The following is a 17,974-nucleotide window of genomic DNA, read 5'->3' as shown; positions in this document are numbered from 1 at the left end:
TGGGCATTGCCTCTATGTCTAAAGACCTGCCAGCGTATGTTGGGAAAGGGTTAACAAAAGATAAACAAAACATTATACATACCAAAAATGGTGCCATCTATAAAAAAAAAAAAAAACTTGGAACAACCAAACTACACTTTGTCTTTAAAGGATTAAGTGGTTAATTTTATTTTAAATCTGAGAGTAGTGTATTCAAGAAGGCTAAATCTTTCTTGTGGAAAGTTAAAATGTCTAGTATTAGGCCCCATTCCCACGGAGTAACGCGCCGCTCATTTAGACACAAACACGTGTCAGAGCGAGGTGCGTCAAAACAGATCCCATTGACTTTAATGGGTGCCAGCTTACGCACGCTACACATTGAAATCAATGGGAGGCTTTATAACCCATTGATTTCAATGTGTAGCGCGCATAAGCCGGCACCCATTGAAGTTAATGGGCTCTGTTTTGAAGCGCCTTGCTCTGACATGTGTTTACATGTCAGAATGAGCAACCCGTTACTCCGTGGGAACGAAGCCTTAATACCAAGCATCCCCTTTAGGGTCTACATCTACTAGCTCACTATGGGAAGGATATATACGAGCTATATTGGGCTTTCTATTATGTTTTATGGGAGTTGCAGGAAAGAATGTTCAAACATGTCAGGAATTATCAAATATATAAGTAAACTATCAGGGGCCCCTATTGACTTTCTGGGATTTTTTTTGTAAAAATTGAGGGAGAAAAAAATTCAATGGATGGTTTCTGTACGCTTTCCTTCATTACAATTTGATAGACTACACAAACAAGGTAAATTCAGATTTCTGAAGAATTGGCAAACTTGCAAAGTGTTTTCCCAATTTCACACTAGTGAAAGATATGCAGCATTTAACAAAAGCCCTGGATTTCTGTGAAAGGAAACAATAGTTAGTTATTGTGTGATTGTATTCTGGGTTTAATGACTGAAACTGCCTTGAAGTATCAATCTCTACATAGACAATTGTTGATCTCCTGCCAAGATTATGTTAGTAAATAATAAGATTTAATGTGGGTAATGCATATAATTGAAGAACAATCCAGAGATTAGAATCTTGCTTTGCTTTCTTAGTTTACTGGCTAATTGGAAATATTAAAAAAAAAAAAAAAAAAAAAAAAAACAAAACATGATAGTCTTCAGTAGTTGATACCTTTTTAATGGCTAACTAATAATGATGACAGATTACAACGTTTCGGATCTCTAGGCTCCTTTCTCAAGTAAATTTAAAAAAACATTTCTGAAGGATACATATTTATGTACAAAAGGACACATAGGGATAGAATTCTAGGAGGAAGGGGGGTAGAGGGTTGTTAGTAATTGGTAGAAACAATGTAAACAATTCCAGGTTCTTATCAGTTCTCAGGTCAGTGATTTCTGTAAGATGCCATAAACCCCTTCTCCAGTGTTTGAAGCAGGGTCATAAGTTTATACTCATAAATCCGTCGCTCTTTCCTTGATTTAAAATTCCCTCTTAAAACCAAAATTTTCATGTGATCGGTGATATTATGATCCTCATTGCAGAAATGTTTTGATACAGGAAGTTCCATTCTTCGTTCTCTAATTGTATGGCGATGTGAAGTCATGCGCATTCTAAGCTGCTGTCCGGTCTATCCAACATACAGATTTTCAGTGGGACATTTGGTGCACATTATTAAATACACTACATTAGGTGTGTTACAGGTGAACGTACCTCGGATTTGATATTCCCTGTTAGAGTTTGGTATCTCTATCTTGTCGGTGGTCAGTATGTGAGGGCAGGTCTTGCACCTCTTCTGTCCACACGGAAATGTTCCTGTGTTAGTTGGAGGTGACAGTGAGCTGCTAACAACCATATTCCTGAGGTTTGGTGGCTGTCTGTAGCACAGGAGAGGGGGGCCTGGAAATATGGATTTTAGACAGTTGTCTTTTTGCAGTGGTGGATGTAGTTTGCGTGTGATTCCTCTTAGCGTCCCCAGGTGCGGGTTATATATGACAACCAAGGGCACCCGATTGTTTTCCTGTTTGGTATTGTATTTTAATAAATCCGATCTTGATATTCTGGTGGCCCTGGTGATTTGGTTATCAATTGTTCTTGGATGGTAACCCTGCCTCAAGAATGTGTTTTTGAGGCCTCCAAAGTGTTCGTCTCTATCTGCAGGGTTTGAACATATGCGATGGTATCTGATGGCCTGGCTGTAGACAATGGAGTTTTTTTATGTGTTTAGGATGAAAGCTATCCCATCTTAGGTAGGTTGGTCAGTCAATCGGCTTCCGATACAGCAATATCTCAATTTTGTTGTCCTGTATCTTGATGACTCCGTCCAGGAAGTTTATTTCAGAGAAGGAGTAATTAAGAGTCAGGTTGATGGTGGGATGGAACTGGTTGAATTGTTCATGGAACGTTTTCAGCTGTTGTTCAGACTTAGTCCAAATGATTAGGATATCGTCAATGAAGCGATAGTAGGCCAGAGGCCTGGTGGTGCAGGTAGATAGGAAGTCACTCTCAAGCTTGGCCATGAAGAGATTAGCGTACTGTGGCGCCATTTTACTCCCCTTTGCGGTGCCGGTCTGCTGTAAATAGATGCAGTAACCAAAAGAAAAGTAATTGTGGGTGAGGAAGAACTTTGTGAGTTTCACCACCAATTCAGCGTTCATAGCTCGCTTTTCCATGAAAAACTGGCAGGCATTTACACCATCCTGGTGTGGGATGCTGGAGTACAAGGATTCTACATCCATGGTGGCCAGGATGGTTCCATCTAGAAGGGGACCTATAGTGGATAGTTTATTTAAAGGGGCTCTATCAGCAAAATCATGCTGATAGAGCCCCACATATGCATGCATAGCCTTTAAAAAAGGCTATTCAGGCATCGGTAATGTTATATTAAACTACCCCCCCGCCCCCCGTTTTAAAAAAATAACCTAAAAAAGAATGTGCTCTACTTACGGATCGTGCACGCTGGGAGGGCATTCTGGGTGTGTCTTCATCTTCATCCCCGCCTCTTCTTCCTCCGATGTCCTCCAGTCCCGTCTTCCTCCAGCGCTCGCTCGCGGACACTGATAGGAAAAAACGGCCTGGGCGCATGCGCAGTAGCATGCGGCTTCTACTACGGCTACTGCGCATGCGCCCCGGCTATCACTGGCCGTTCGCGAGCGCTGGAGGAAGACGGGACCGGAGGACATCGGAGGAAGAAGAGGCGGGGATGAAGATGAAGACACACCCTGAATGCTCTCCCAGAGTGCACGTTCGGTAAGTAGAGCACATTCTTTTTTAGGTTATTTTTTTAAAACGGGGGGGGGGGGTAGTTTAATATAACATTTACGGTGCCTGAATAGCCTTTTTAAAGGCTATGCACGCATATGTGGGGCTCTAGCAGCATGATTTTGCTGATAGAGCCCCTTTAATAGGTCTGTGGTTTCTTGAAGGTAGCTGGCTGTATCCTTCACTAAGGATTTAAGAGTACCCTCCACCCATCCAGAGATCTGTTCAGTGAGAGTCCTAACACATGAAATGATCAGTCTCCCTGGGTTCCCAGATTTGTGCAGTTTTGGAAGCATATAAAAGGTCCCCGTCTTTGGACTCGCTGGTATAAGGCCGCTTAGGCCTATGGCTCTATCAAGTAGGCTGGAGATAACCTTTTTCAGTTTTTTGGAGTATTCCACTGTGGGATCTGAATCAAATTTGGAGTAGTAGTGTGTGTGGTTTAATGATGATGTCTTTGTTATTTCTTGTATGGCCCTTCTTTCTTGGGCACTGATGTTAGACGGCAGTCCTTTGTTTGTATCCAGTATAGTTGATTTGACCATGTGTCTGAAACAGTCTATGTTTGTCCTTCTAAAACCATGGATAAAATTGAACTGTGCAGTGACAGAGGATTTTTTCAGGAGACTGCGCCTGAGGGAATATTTTCATGACACAGATGAGACCCAACCTACCCCTTCAGAGGTTCAAATCTTAAAAAAGGAGACATCTGACCAGGAAGGGTGAGAACATGCAAGTGTGTCAATAAGTGTAATAGAAGAAGACACATGCTCATTTGGGTATGCCTTGAAGATCAGATGTTTAGATACAATTCTGTCGAAACCATCAGTCGCTTCTTGAAGGGTTAACATAGCAACTATGCAAACCTTTTCAGGAAAAAAAAAAAACGCAAACAAACAAAAACTACAGTACAACAGGCGCAGCATAAAGTCAATGTTGCTGAAGGTTTTGATATCATGAACCATCATTGTTTATTGTCAGCTCAGATATTGCATTACAGAGGACCTCCTCCATTAGGTAATCACTAAACCAGCACATTTTACTTTAACATTGTTACATTTTGTTTGTTTTTGTTTGTTTTTTCTTTCCTTTCTTTTTTTTGTAGATTGTGAGCCCTTCATAGAGCTCACAATGTACATTTTTTTCCCTTTCAGTATGTCTTTGGAATATGAGATGGAAAACCATTCAAACGTAGGGAGAACATACAAACTCCTTACAGATGTTTTTTTGCCCTTGGCGGGATTTGAACACCAGGACCCCAGCGCTGCAAGGCTGCAGTTCTAACCACTGAGCCACCGTGTGGCCCCATTTTGATGTAATTTTTCATTTTTAGTACCATATCACATTTGCAGAATCCCTGAAATAACAGAACAGTTGAAACCCCCCAATAAATGTGTAAGGATTGGAATCAGGGTCAGGCAGTGCAAAGTGACACAGCTGGGAAAGCAACACTGTGCAACTAAGGACAAAAGGGGTCGCAGGCCCTGCAGCTATAACTATGCTGTAATATCTGAGATGAGGCAGACCCATGCACTTCCTAATTGAAGTGCGCCTACCACGACTCCTTACGCTTCTATCCGGCGGCTAGGATAAGGGGAGAGGAGGCCCTGAAAGTCCTAGGGACTGGAGTCACGGGGGTCACACCTAAACAGAAAGCACAGTGTAACTGCAATGCAAAACAAAAGACTAAAACAGTATGGAACCAGGGAGGACCACAAGTCCCAGCAAGACACAGAAGAGAAGGCGAGGTCAGACGAGCAAGAGGTCAAGCCAGGAAATATAATAAAGGTACCAAATCAAAAGACAAGGGATAGTCAAAAATACAAGCTGGGTATATAACCAAGGAACAGACCGAATATTAACAGACAGGGAATCAGACTGAGCAGGGGGACCAGGAACCACAAAGTGAATGGCTGGCAAGGATCCATGCCTGGGTGGGGTTTAAATAGCAGCAGAGAACACACCTGATGGCTAATGACATGGAGACTGAAGGCAAGGAAAAGATTAACCCTTAATGACCTAAGCACACCCAATAGAACTCCTAACACGTCTCCCAGGGAGATGCCACGCAGCAAGGAGACCGCGGCAACTCCGTATCCTGACAAAATGCTTCTGTTTTGGAAAATACACCCCCCTCAGAGAGCACTGTGCCCTCTTCACCATTTACACTGCACTCTTTCACAGCAGCTGTGCAATGTAATTATGGCATCTTCCCATAGAAGTAACCCAGTTGAGGCTGTAACGTAACTCCTCGTTCACATCGGTGTTTGGTAATCCATTCGGGGAGTCCGCATGGGGAACAGACTACTGAATGCACTGGCACGCGGTGAGCAGTGAAAGCACATGGACCCCACAGACTATAATTGGGTCCGTGTGCTTTCCACGTGCTGCCCGCACTCATTCATTTGAATGGGTTTGCAAAATGTCCGCCCGTGAGCGTTTTTTTTTAACCAGACACAATGTCAGACATGCAGGACTTTATGTCCGGTTAAAAAAAAAAAAAAAAAAAAACTGTTTCGCCGCAGAGACCAGAAGACGCTCACGGGCGGACACTGAAGGCCGGGTTTTCGTCTCCTGTCGGCAGAAGACGGAAACCCACAAAGCGGAGACCGGGGAGTATATGTGAACACGCTCTCAATTTGTGTCTGTTTTGACCAATCAATTTTTTTCCTTTCCCCCTTCTTCATTCTGAGCCTGCACAGTGGGAAAAACTGTTTGCAAAACGGAAACAAACTGATTGCAGTATGTATGGGCCCGTTCACATCTGCGCCCGGGGTCTCCACTTTCAGGTTTCCGTTTCCTGCCTGAAACTAGTCAGAAGACAGAAACCTGCAGGCATTTTTCAAACCCATTCATTTGAATGGCTTTGAAAAGTGTCCGGCTATGAGCGTTTTATGCTCTCCACGGCAAAACAGTTTTTTTTTAACCGGACACAGAGTCGGACATACAGCACTCTGTCCGGTTTAAAAAAAAAAAATGGTTTCGCCGCAGAGAGCATAAAACGCTCCCCGGCGCGCACGGCAGGAGACAACAGGTTTCCATCTTCTGCATGCAGTAGACTGAAACCTCAGAACGGAATCTAGACGCTAGTGTGAACCCAGCATAATCAGTATGTAATTTGTTTTCCATAGACCTCAATGTGAAAACAAAATAGATTGGTGGCTGTCTGTCTGGAATCCTTATTTTCAGTATGGAGACAAAGTTCTGCAAGTTCTAATTTTCTCTCCGCACAAAAAAACTGAAACCAGATGGAAATGGTACAAATTGATACATACAGAATACTTTTAAAACCCACTGAAATGAATAGGTTTTCATCCGGACAGTTTGAAATCCATTTTTGAAGATGACAAATACTGATTACGAACGGATTTGCTGAACACAGATGTGACCCAGGCCTATGTCACTTGAGTCCCAACTATCTGACTGTGCTTATAGTTCAATAGGGACTGTTCAGGTGACAGACACCCTATACAGACTTCTACATACATTAAATGACAGCTGTTGCTACAGTATATCTCATGAATGGATGTATTGATAGTTACATGTAGGGCCGGACGATTATGACCCAAATCAAAATCACAGTTAATTGAACATTTTCGGACACTCCGCTTTTTATTAATATGTCACGCCAAGCCACTGAATTTTGGTTATTTGTGCATCAGCAATCCTGACTGCATAGTGCACAGTTAGTGATACATCCTTTAGCCAATGTCAGTGTGGCAGAGGATGGCATGGATGTAAAAATAATTAAAATAATCGAAAGCCAATTCAATTAATATGAAGTTGCTCATATTGATTACTATTGTACCATTAATTGCCAAGTTCTATTTCCATGGCAGATTTCTAGGCTGGTTGATATGAAGACGTAAACCCAACACTTTATCTTGACATTCAGAAGGCAGCCACAGCACTAGAAGTTTAGACTAAAAAGATAGTCAAATGACAAACACTGAATTTAAAATATCTGAATAATGCAACGTACAAAAAAATAAATAAATAAAAAAATTTGCAGCCACAATAATGGTTTATAGTGCCTGACAGACCCATAGCCCCAGGTCTAATGTCAAAAGAAACAGATCTGACAGGCTGGATGTTTTTTTCTATTTGACTGCATGCTTACAGAAAAGCAGTGAGGTAAGCAGCAGCTCTATTCTCTGCCTTAGGGTAGCAGCACACGACCAACCATGTTTAACCCATGAAACTCGGTCTGTGTGTTAGGCTAAGGCCCCACATTGCGGAAAAGCAGCTTTTTTTTGTTGCAGATTTTGCTGCAGTTTTTTGAGCCAAAGCCAAGAATGGCTACAAAAGGAATGAGAAATATATAAGAAGTTCTTATACTTCTCCCTTCTGCTGAATCCACTCCTGGCTTTGTCTCAAAAAACTGCAGCAAAAAAAAGCTGTGTTTCCGCAATGTGGGGCCCCAGCCTTAGCCAGATTTACTAGCTTGAAATTCATGCTGGGAGTGGGACTCCTAGCAGTATAGTTATCTATCATGCTAGGAGTCCCTGCCTTTCAGCGACATACTATCCCATACCAATTACAGTACCAGACAGTATGTCGCTGGGAGACAGGGACTTGTAATACTAGTCATCAGTAAAATGTATGACGTATCCACAAAATATGCCATAAATGTCATATAACTGGGATCTGTATCCAGCTTGAAAACCGGTGTTCTCATGGTGCAGCTGCAGTTTATTGGGAAAGCCTAACAGGCATCCATACATGACAGCCTGGAAGCTTTCCTCCTTTTCTAGTCACCTCAGAGCTTCAGATTGCAGCCAAAATGGTGAGCAATGGTTAAATATCACCAAGACATTTTAGTTGCGACAAGCTCTGCCGCAACACAAAAGAAAAAAAGACAGACATGACACACAAAGTTTAGTGACATGTCTGCATGTGTCCTGAGGAAAATAGGAAGTCTTCAGCTACTTGATTCACCATTCAGACTGCCACTTGTACTGTCTGTGCAGACCTGCTACACCGAGTCAGATATCTGGGGAACATTATACTGTGTGTGGTGAGGATGCAAATGGGGCGCATTACACTGTGTGCATGCATGGGTAGCACTGGGGAGAACGATACTAAATGTGTGGGCCACTAGGGAGCATTATACTGTGTGTGCGGCACTAGGAAGCATTATACTGTGTATGGGAGATTGCCACTGGGGTGCATTATACTGTGTGTAGGAGATTGACATAGGGAAGCATTATACTGTATGTGTGGGAGTGCTACTAGAGAGCAGTATAATGTGTGTGGGGAACAGCCATTTGGGAGCATTTTAATCTCGGACTCCGGCGGTGAGAGGAGAGTTCCAGCTGTATAATACAATGATGCTAATAGTGCAGACACAGCTTTTGTACCAGAACCTTTTCGTTAATTACCTATCCATGTAATAATACAGTGCTAAAAGGCTAACCTCTTATGTTTTGATTAACACATGCAAAATACTGGTCAAAAGAGGGTTTTCAAGCTGTAAAACCCAAGGGAGTATTAACACATGTAGGTCTTGTGGCATTTTATGCATAAATATCTCTGTAGTTATACAAATCAGTTGTGTTTGATGTTACAATTTGACATGAATCATAGCAAAAATAGCATCACTAAATGATATTTAGTAGAACTAAGCATGTCACACCACGTAGATGTGACCATTTATAAACCAAGGGCCCTATTACACAATCCAATATTCTATTACTGACAATGTGAATACCTAGAAATGCTAGCTCCGATAATAACCCTGTGTAATAGAGTGAACACTCACTTTGAGGTCTTAGTCAGGCTATGACTAAGGGGTAAAGCATACCCAGAAACGCGTCAGCCAATTCTCTAATTATGGGATTTTAAAACACTTTTTGTGTCTTCACTTTCACTTTGTTTTGTTTGTATTATATTTACCCATTTTTACGCATGGAACATTAAAAGTTAAATTTTAGAAAAAGGCCATCTCAGGAGTGCGGACTGGATCATTTTTTGTTTCTCACGCATTGTCGATTGCCCCAGGAGTCCGGGATCTTTCTGGCCGTGCACCCTGAAGATTGGACGAACATATTAAAATTCGGTGAGCCACTACTTTATCTTTATTTTTTACTCTAGTACAAAGAAGTGTTGTATAGTCTGAGTGGCATATTTAGCAGCCACGGCCGCCACCAGCATGCACACTCACTTTTTCTGACAGTCATTCTGAGTTTCAGTTTTAGCAGTATTAGTGTATATTAGCACTATCTAAAAGAAATAGGGTATTGTACTGTACATTGATATGACAGGTCGAATATTGACTTGTATAGGCAGAAAAAAATTCTGATGTGTGTCCATGACAAACAACCTAGAAATCTGACATTCTGATACTTCATCAAATTACCTTCACATAGTGCCTCTGTAGTATACGGTATAAATTATTAAACTAAATGGTAAATAATTAATAGAAACATTAAGGGTGACGTAAACTCAGAGGGGACCAGAAAGTATTTTTACTGTAAAAATGGCCAATAATTCAGCTACAGGAAGTCATTACATCACATATCTGCCCTTCATTTACCACACATATGTTCCATTGGCACCATTATTTAAAGGGAATGTGTCGCCAGGAAATGGCCTATTGTTTAATTTACGTTTATATGTTAAACAACGTTTAAAGGGACTCTATTACTGGGAAAAGTCATTTTTATCTAAACACATGCTTGCATAGGCTTTAGAAATGCTATTTCACACTTAGCTTTTGTATGTAGATTGCCGCAGTGGTGTCTGAATAAGTCCATTTTTATTAATATGCTAATGAGCTTCCAGCCAGCACAGGAAGTTCCCAGCAGCCTCCTCTCTCCTATCTTCTATGTGTATGAAACAAACAGGAAGCTGAGTCATCAGCAGCAGCAGCAGCCTCCCATAGAAAACAATAGGAGAGGTGTGCACGATCTATTGTGCACCAGTCTAATTAGCATATGAATAAAAACGGACTTACTCAGAAACCACTGAGGCAATCTACATACAAAAGGTAGGTGTGGAATAGACTTTGTAAGGGCTATGCAAAGGTGTGATTAGTTAAAAATGACTTTTCCTAGTGATAGAGCCCCGTGATTTGTGATTTTGTTTTTGAAAAGAAATTTAAAAAAAATATCTAGCAATTCCAAATTTTACGACTAACGCTAGGTTCACACCCAATATGTTTAAAAGGCGGTTACCTATGGAAACCTGCAGACCCCATAGACTAATAATAATTATAATTGGGTCCGCCGGGCTTTCAGCTGAAAAAAGCTGAGAGTCCTGCTTGCATTTTTCAAATGGAATGGTGTACGGAATCCCCAAACGGTCACCGAATATAGATGTGACCGTAGCCTTATCCTAAAACAGTGATAGCGCACCTTTTAGAGACAGAGTGCCCAAACTGCAACCCAAAATCCACTAAATTATCATGAAATGCCAACACAGTAATTTAACCTCAATACTCTGCCAATCCACAATTACCGTCAGTTACGGACCCACAAATTACAGTTGTGTGAATAAACTTTTACTGAGCGGTAAAGGTCTCTGCATTTGGTACTTTTGAACAGTTAATGGTCACTAGTTACATCACACAGGATCTGTTATAGTATCAGTAGGTCTTTGGATTGTGGGAGGAAACCGGAGTATCCAGAAGGTACACGCAAACAACATACAAACTACTTGCAGATATTAATGCAGCCGATCAGTTTAAAAACCCATTTATTTGAATGGGCTTTAGAAGCAAACTGCCGGTGTCCATATGCAGCCTCTCTGCGGTCAAACAATTCTTTTTTTGCACGGACACAAAGTTGGACATGCAAAACGTTGTGTTTGTGCAAAAAAAAAAGTTTCACAGCAGAGAGGCATTCACATGAATGGGTTTCTAAACTGCCCGCCAGCAAGCTGTCACTATGCAGTTTTTCTGGGGATTAATGGCAGAAACACAAAGGGCGGACAACGGCGCAAGTGTGAACGCTGCATAAGATTGCTAGCTGGATCCACTGAGTTTAGCGAGCATTCATATTATTTACACCCCCACCTACAGATAACTATATTATGGCAAGTTCAGATACATTTACTGTATTGCTCTGGATCTGCCACAGATTTAAAGGGGTTGTCCCATCACAAGGATCCTATCTATACTGCTTGTTAATGTGGATTTAAGACTTTTCCTAAATACACTGCTTCAGCAAAACTGCTTTGTTTGTCCACTATCTTACTTTATTCAATTCTTTGTGGCCACAGCCCTGACTTAGCTGCTCATGAGTCAAGTGATGTATCTGCTGCTCTCAGGGGGGAGGGAGGAGGGGCTAAGTGTAGGGAGCGAGCCTGTGTTTCTAGCTATTCCTGTGTCTGCACCACCTGACCTTCCTGCTCTCAGATAGGGGAGAGGAGCTGCTTTCATTTCTTCTGTTCTCCCAGTTATCAGGCTAGCTAATTCAATTGTGTTCATTATGGCAGAGACAGGCAGTCTCTGTATGTAACACAGAATGGAGTTGTTGCTGCCTGTACTTCATAGTCCAATATGGGTGGGCAGAGCTACACACTAATTTGGGGGTGGGGCTAAACGGCAGGTTGCATGTGAAACCCCGCCCACCAAATGATGCAAGAAACCAGGAAGAAAGAAGATTTTACAGCAGTAAAGACTGATGAGTATGTGAGGTAGGAATACCCCTTTAATTTCAACACAGAGGGTGAAATCTGATGAAAGTCCATGTGACACGAGCTGTGGACATGACCTCAAACCTACAAGGAAAAATATTGTACTGTAATTTAATAGTTTCAGTATTTGTTTTTTGGAATCAATACAGATATACTCCTGATAGCAAACACAACATATAGTAGAAATGACTGGTCTCATAACATAAGAATACATTCATGTAGTGCATGGTAAAAGTGGTGTATGGTATTTGTGTGTGAGAATGGGCAGTATACAATCCTAATATACTAATGTGCATCCATGGTAGAGAATGTGACGTCACTTCGGTTCTGTAAAGCCACAGAGGATGCAGTTACATTTAACTAAATCCCTTTTGTCAAATCTCAGGTGTGCACTTGTACATTAAAATCATTCTTATCGTCTGTAGTCTGAGAAATCTGGATTTAGCTTCTCAAATAACACGCTCAGCTGGATATGAGCAGGGATAAAAAGACCTAACTAAATACTCCAGCAACATAAATAGGGCAAAAATAAATAAATGTTAGATTACACAAGACTCTTTCATAGCGGATCTATGAAGCATAACCAAAGAAAAAAAATAAAACAAACTTGTAATGGAAAAGTACAGAAAGTTCAACGATTAGATTTAGATCTAAAACCCAAGACATGCCATGAAGATGTATATAAAACTGCAGTAGGACATTTGAGGGGGTTATCCCTCAAAAAACATTTATCACCTCCCCATAGGATAGTTGAGAAAGTTCTGATGATGGGGAACCACTTAGACCCCACTTATCTAGAGGGTACGGGGGTCTCGGAGTCTACATCATGAATGAAGTGGTAATGTACATGCAGAACCACAGCTCTATGGGCTGACACAGCGCAGTTCTGTGTTAGAGATGATATATACGGAGATCCTCAGGAAAGAAAGCAAACACCACATGTGCCATTTTTTCTTCTAGATTATGCCATGATTTTTTTTCAGAGATTTTTCACAGGTACAAAATTTCCGCAAAGAAGCTACAAAAAAACAGCACGTCAAAGCGCCACCAACCTAGGAATCAAAAGTAAAGGCAAACAAGAAAAAAAAAAAAAAACCTCCACTGTTTGTCAACCTGTAGGATTTTCTGCAGCTCTTAAAACGCACATGTTAATTCCATCCTGATCCTTACTATTTTTGGCTAACAGATAGCTGAAGGGGCAGAGCTTGGCAAAGGGAGTGGGCATGGAATCACTAGATGCCTATTATAGACAAAGCAGTGACAAAGGACTCCTTCTGCAGGAAATTCTAATATTGATGGCCTATCCATCCTTAGATATTAGATCTGTGAGAGTTGACACTCGTGATCCCCTCAGATCAGCTGCACCTGGTAAAGATTACATGCCAGGAGTCCTGCTGCTCACAACGTGAAGTCCATGGGGCACCACTACAGTACCCAAAGCTGCCACTACACTTTTAGTGCAAGCGAGCAACATGGCTCCCAGCACATAAATATTACCAAGAGTGTCTTCGAACACCAGGTCTGCAAGGTTTCGGCTGTCAGACCCTTGCCCTTGATGTACTACAGTATCTTAAAGATACACCAATATTAGAAAGACAACCCCTTTAAACAATAGCCAGACACAAGATAGTATAGGGGGTCGTTCAAACAACTATGTTCAGCCTGTTAAACAGGATCCATGTTTTGGCTGTATTTTCAAGACATCTCTGACCCAAGCTCACAGCATCATTCCCAATGAGACATGTCAGCTCGTGGACCTCCATCTTCCTGATTAGTGGGTCAGCGACCAAATACTTATTAACTATGCTGTGTTTTTAGGTTTCTGTCTTCTGCCGACAGAAGACAGAAACCTGGCAGATTGTGTCTGGCCGTGAGCGCCGGTGAGCATTTTGTGCTCTCCGCAGCGAAACCGTTTTTTTTAACCAGACACAAAGTCCAGCATGTCAGACTTTGTGTCTGGTTAAAAAAAAACCGGTTTCGCCGCAGAGTGCACAAAATGCTCACGGCCGGACAGTTTGCAAACTCATTCAAATGAATGAGTTTGAAAACTGACTGTAGGTTTCCGTCTCCTGTCCAGTTTCAGGCAGAAAACGTAAATCTGCATAACAGAGACCCCGGGCACAAATGCGAACGAGCCCTGAATTAATTTTTTGTGTGTTTTTAAAGTGTCCGACTTATCAATTTCATATTTTTACATTATGTTGTGTGTCCTGTTTAGGTCTGAATACCAGTTCAGCTTTTGTTTATGGAGTGGTCAAGAAGTTGAGCATATGTAACATGTCCAGTACAGCTTCAGGCTCCCATATTTTTTATTACTGTGTAAGCGGCCATTTTTCTTGTGCCGCGGGCATGCGCAGTCGGCTCTGCCCGAGGCCTACAAGTTTTACAGTCTGCGCCGGAAGAAAACACAGGAAGAGGACGTTCCTGAAGAAAATGGAGGCGTCACTGGAGAGTTCTGTTGCAGCATTGGGGACGCCCCCAGTGCTGTTTGAGCGCTGGGGCCTGCCCCCAGTGCTGCGAGTAAGCTCATTTGCATACTAGCGAAAACCAGGATTTCTACGGGACGGCGGCGTGGAGAAGACATCTGAAGGTAGGATACCAATAGCCTTTCTTAAGGCTATTCTGACGTGTTAGTCACAAAAAATTCCTTCTGAATGATAACATCCCTTTAAGCCAAAGAAACCTTGAAATTAGGGCTGGGCAATTTTACCTAAAAATAAAATTACATTTTTTTTTTTCAAATTTATGGACAAATCTCAGTTTTAATCTCAATTTTTTTTGTTTTTATTTTAAAAAAAAAAAAAAGTTCAGTGAGTTGGCACAGTAAGGAGTCATCGGATATATCGAATGCAGGTTTAATTGTGGCATGACTCAATTATTGACGAGTCAAGAAACTGATCATAGGTGAGGAGAAAATCTTCATAGGATACATAAGATTCTGGAGGTAGGATAGCATATATTTAACAGTTGTAATGAAAGTCAGAATTGTGTTTCTTTTGAAATGGCGAATTAATCGATTTAATTTAATTACTGATCGGTCCTACTAGAACAGTCCACAGGGTCAGTATACATAACACCTCATTCACACAACCATAAGCACAGTCAGTGGGCTAGCACACTGATCCATTCATTTCTATGGCCCCAGACAGACGACCATGTATATTCACGGTCTGGTGTATGGGGCCTTGAGCCAGGTACAAAACTCAGGACAGGTCCCATTCCTGTCTGCTTTGTGGCTCGTGCTCACTGGCCTCAATGAATGGAGCTGCAGAGGCATGGGTGGCACACGGATGTCATCTATTTGCCGTCTGTGTCATTTAATCATGGTCATACACATGTCGCCTAAGACTAATAATTATGACCTAAGATGACAAATGCTTCTCAGTGATACATTCAGATTTAGATTATGCACAATGTGAATGAACTAAACTTAAAGAAATATTAACCCATTATTGACTCAGACTATTTTGGCTTTGCAGAGTGTCTCACCCAAAGGGATCCCATCACCAGCGAGTTTTGGAACCCCAGGAGTCACCATCCACTGGAGCACTTCAGCACCTCGAACCTTCAAGCTCACAAACCTAGTGGTCTCAATCCGGTAGTCCAGTCTATACCACTGTGTGGCCTCCGCCCTCCACTGGCATTTTGCTGCCCCCCCCCCCCCCCCTGCAGAGGGTTGCCACCTCCACTGGCAGAGATAATTACTAACCGGTGATAAGAAAAGATACTGCACTTGATCTTAGCCAAAGGGCCAAAGAGTGGTAAGCCATAGTTTTTATCAGTACTAATAACATAGCTTTTTACTGGTTGCTATATTGTTTTAATTTTACAATAATGTGTTAGGGGAAAATTTGTCATATGCAGTAAATATTTTTAAAAAGTAGGCAAAAAAAAAAATCAATCAACTATTTCATGAATATTTCTTTATACTTTACATTTTTATTTAGTTCCACTAGAGGACTTGAACTTGCGATCTCCTGATTGCTTGTACAGTACCCTGAAATACTTATGTATTGCAGGGTATTATACATGTTATTATAATGCTTTCTTCAGATCAAAAAGAGATGCAAATGTACGGCCACTAGAGATGAGACAGTAGTATTCAATCGAGTAGGCTTTCGATCAAATAGTTGAATACTGAGGCCTACTCTAATCGAATTTTCGAATATTTCACTACTCGCTCATCTCTACTGTATATGTTTTTTTTTAATGACTACGTTGTCCTAGTTCCTATCCACCTCCCCTGCATAGTTATTGCTCTAAAAAAAAAAAAAAAAAAAAAAAAAAAAACAGAAAAAAAAGGCCAGGGAAGGTGCGATGGGAATCAAATTTTTACTGCGTTTACCGCGTGGTATTCGACAGAGTACGAGTATTTTGAATACCGTAGTATTCAATCGAATACCTACTCGATCGAGTGCTACTCGCTCATGTTTAACGGCCACCTATTTACATAGACATCAATGTTTGAGGGACTCAGAAACGTAGTATACCAGACTTGTGTCCATCCAAGAAAACAGATCAGTTTTTGTTTGTTTTGACTTTTCAAATTCATGCCCATGTAAACGGAGAGGGATGTTAAACAACAAAACAAAACAAAAAACACGCAATCTAAATAGAGCATCACTGATATTCAGTCTATTAGATCCATCCTCTGGTTGTGCTTAATAGGCTGCCATCCTTGGCAGTGCAGAATGCCATGGCCAGCCTCCGGCTGCTATGCCAGCCCCTTGGCTACTCACAATCGTACTGCTGGAGGTAGAGGGGATTGCACAGTTCCAATGTTTATCCATTTTACATGTCGCAGTTAAACTGCTGGGGATTGGAGTGATCCATCCTTGGAGGTTGTGGCAGGGTCCTGGCTGGGTGTGACAACCATGCTCTTGTTGCTGATCGCATAGGTACACTGGCAGCGCCCTTCAGATTACCATAACAAATATATTCGTCATGGAGCATAAACTACCCCTTGCCTATGACGAAAACATTTTCCATGAAGCAAGAAGGGGTTAAACATCGATTAAGTCCTGTATTGTGTTAGGCTGTATTGTTAATATCATGAGATAAGCCTAATATAAAAACACACATGAACGATTTTCAAAAATGCATTTAGAGGACTGAAAAGCTGAAAAACTACAAACTGTTCCAGTCTTATCTTTTAACATTCCATTGTGGCCTGGAAGCAAATGTACACTCTGTGGAAGCATAAACAGTTTTTACTTACTGTATGTCATCTACATTAGCTGACTGATACAGAAGGGAAAACCTGTAAACTAGATCAGAATAGAGGACTACGAGTAAGGATAAGGCCACATGGGATGCTGTTGAATTTCCTCAATAGACATCTCGTAGCAAACTTAAATGCAGCAGAAACCAGCGTTTTTACATGCGCTTTCCAATGAGACTGGCCCATCTTTCAACCTTTGCTTTTGCAATTTTTGCAGCCGCTTGGTTGATGATTTTCCCCAGACAAATGCAGATAGTGTGTTATATGTAAGTTTGTACTATGATTTTTCTTTTTCCATTGATGTAGCTGTATTATGGCTTGTTTTTTTTAACGTGGGCTTCTTTTTGTGAAAAGAGGCATAGTACTTATCGATATCGTCTTGATGTACATATACCTGATGGATTAGATTTTACTCATATGCTGAAGAGCAGGCTATTAGAGAGAAAAAAATAAAAGAAACCCAGCAAATCTGGCATGAGTCAGAAACGTACGCTTCCACATAGGGCTTATGTACTCTGAGCCACTAGATGCAGCACTTCTGTTGATATCATACATTTGGCAGCAATATGCAGCACTGTTCATGAAGTGACATATGGACTTCTACTGTTCTACTTAATTAGCCACTATATGCAGAACTGTTGATGAACACTTATTGCTAATGTTTGGTGTTATACCATTGGAATATATTTTCCATGAAGTTAAAGAGGTTGTCCAGGCTGAATAATAATTTCTAATTATGTCGGGAAAGGTGAAAAAAAAAATAAATAAAAAAATAAAAATCATACTGCCCTCCAGTGTCCTCCCAAGGTGGTCCTGAAGTTTGGCTGCCTTCTTGCTGTTGAATTTCTCGCCGGCTGCGACATTC

Source organism: Leptodactylus fuscus, chromosome 3 (genome assembly GCF_031893055.1).
Source record: "Leptodactylus fuscus isolate aLepFus1 chromosome 3, aLepFus1.hap2, whole genome shotgun sequence".
Taxonomy (NCBI): Eukaryota; Metazoa; Chordata; class Amphibia; order Anura; family Leptodactylidae; genus Leptodactylus; species Leptodactylus fuscus.
Note: the sequence above shows the minus strand (reverse complement) of the source record.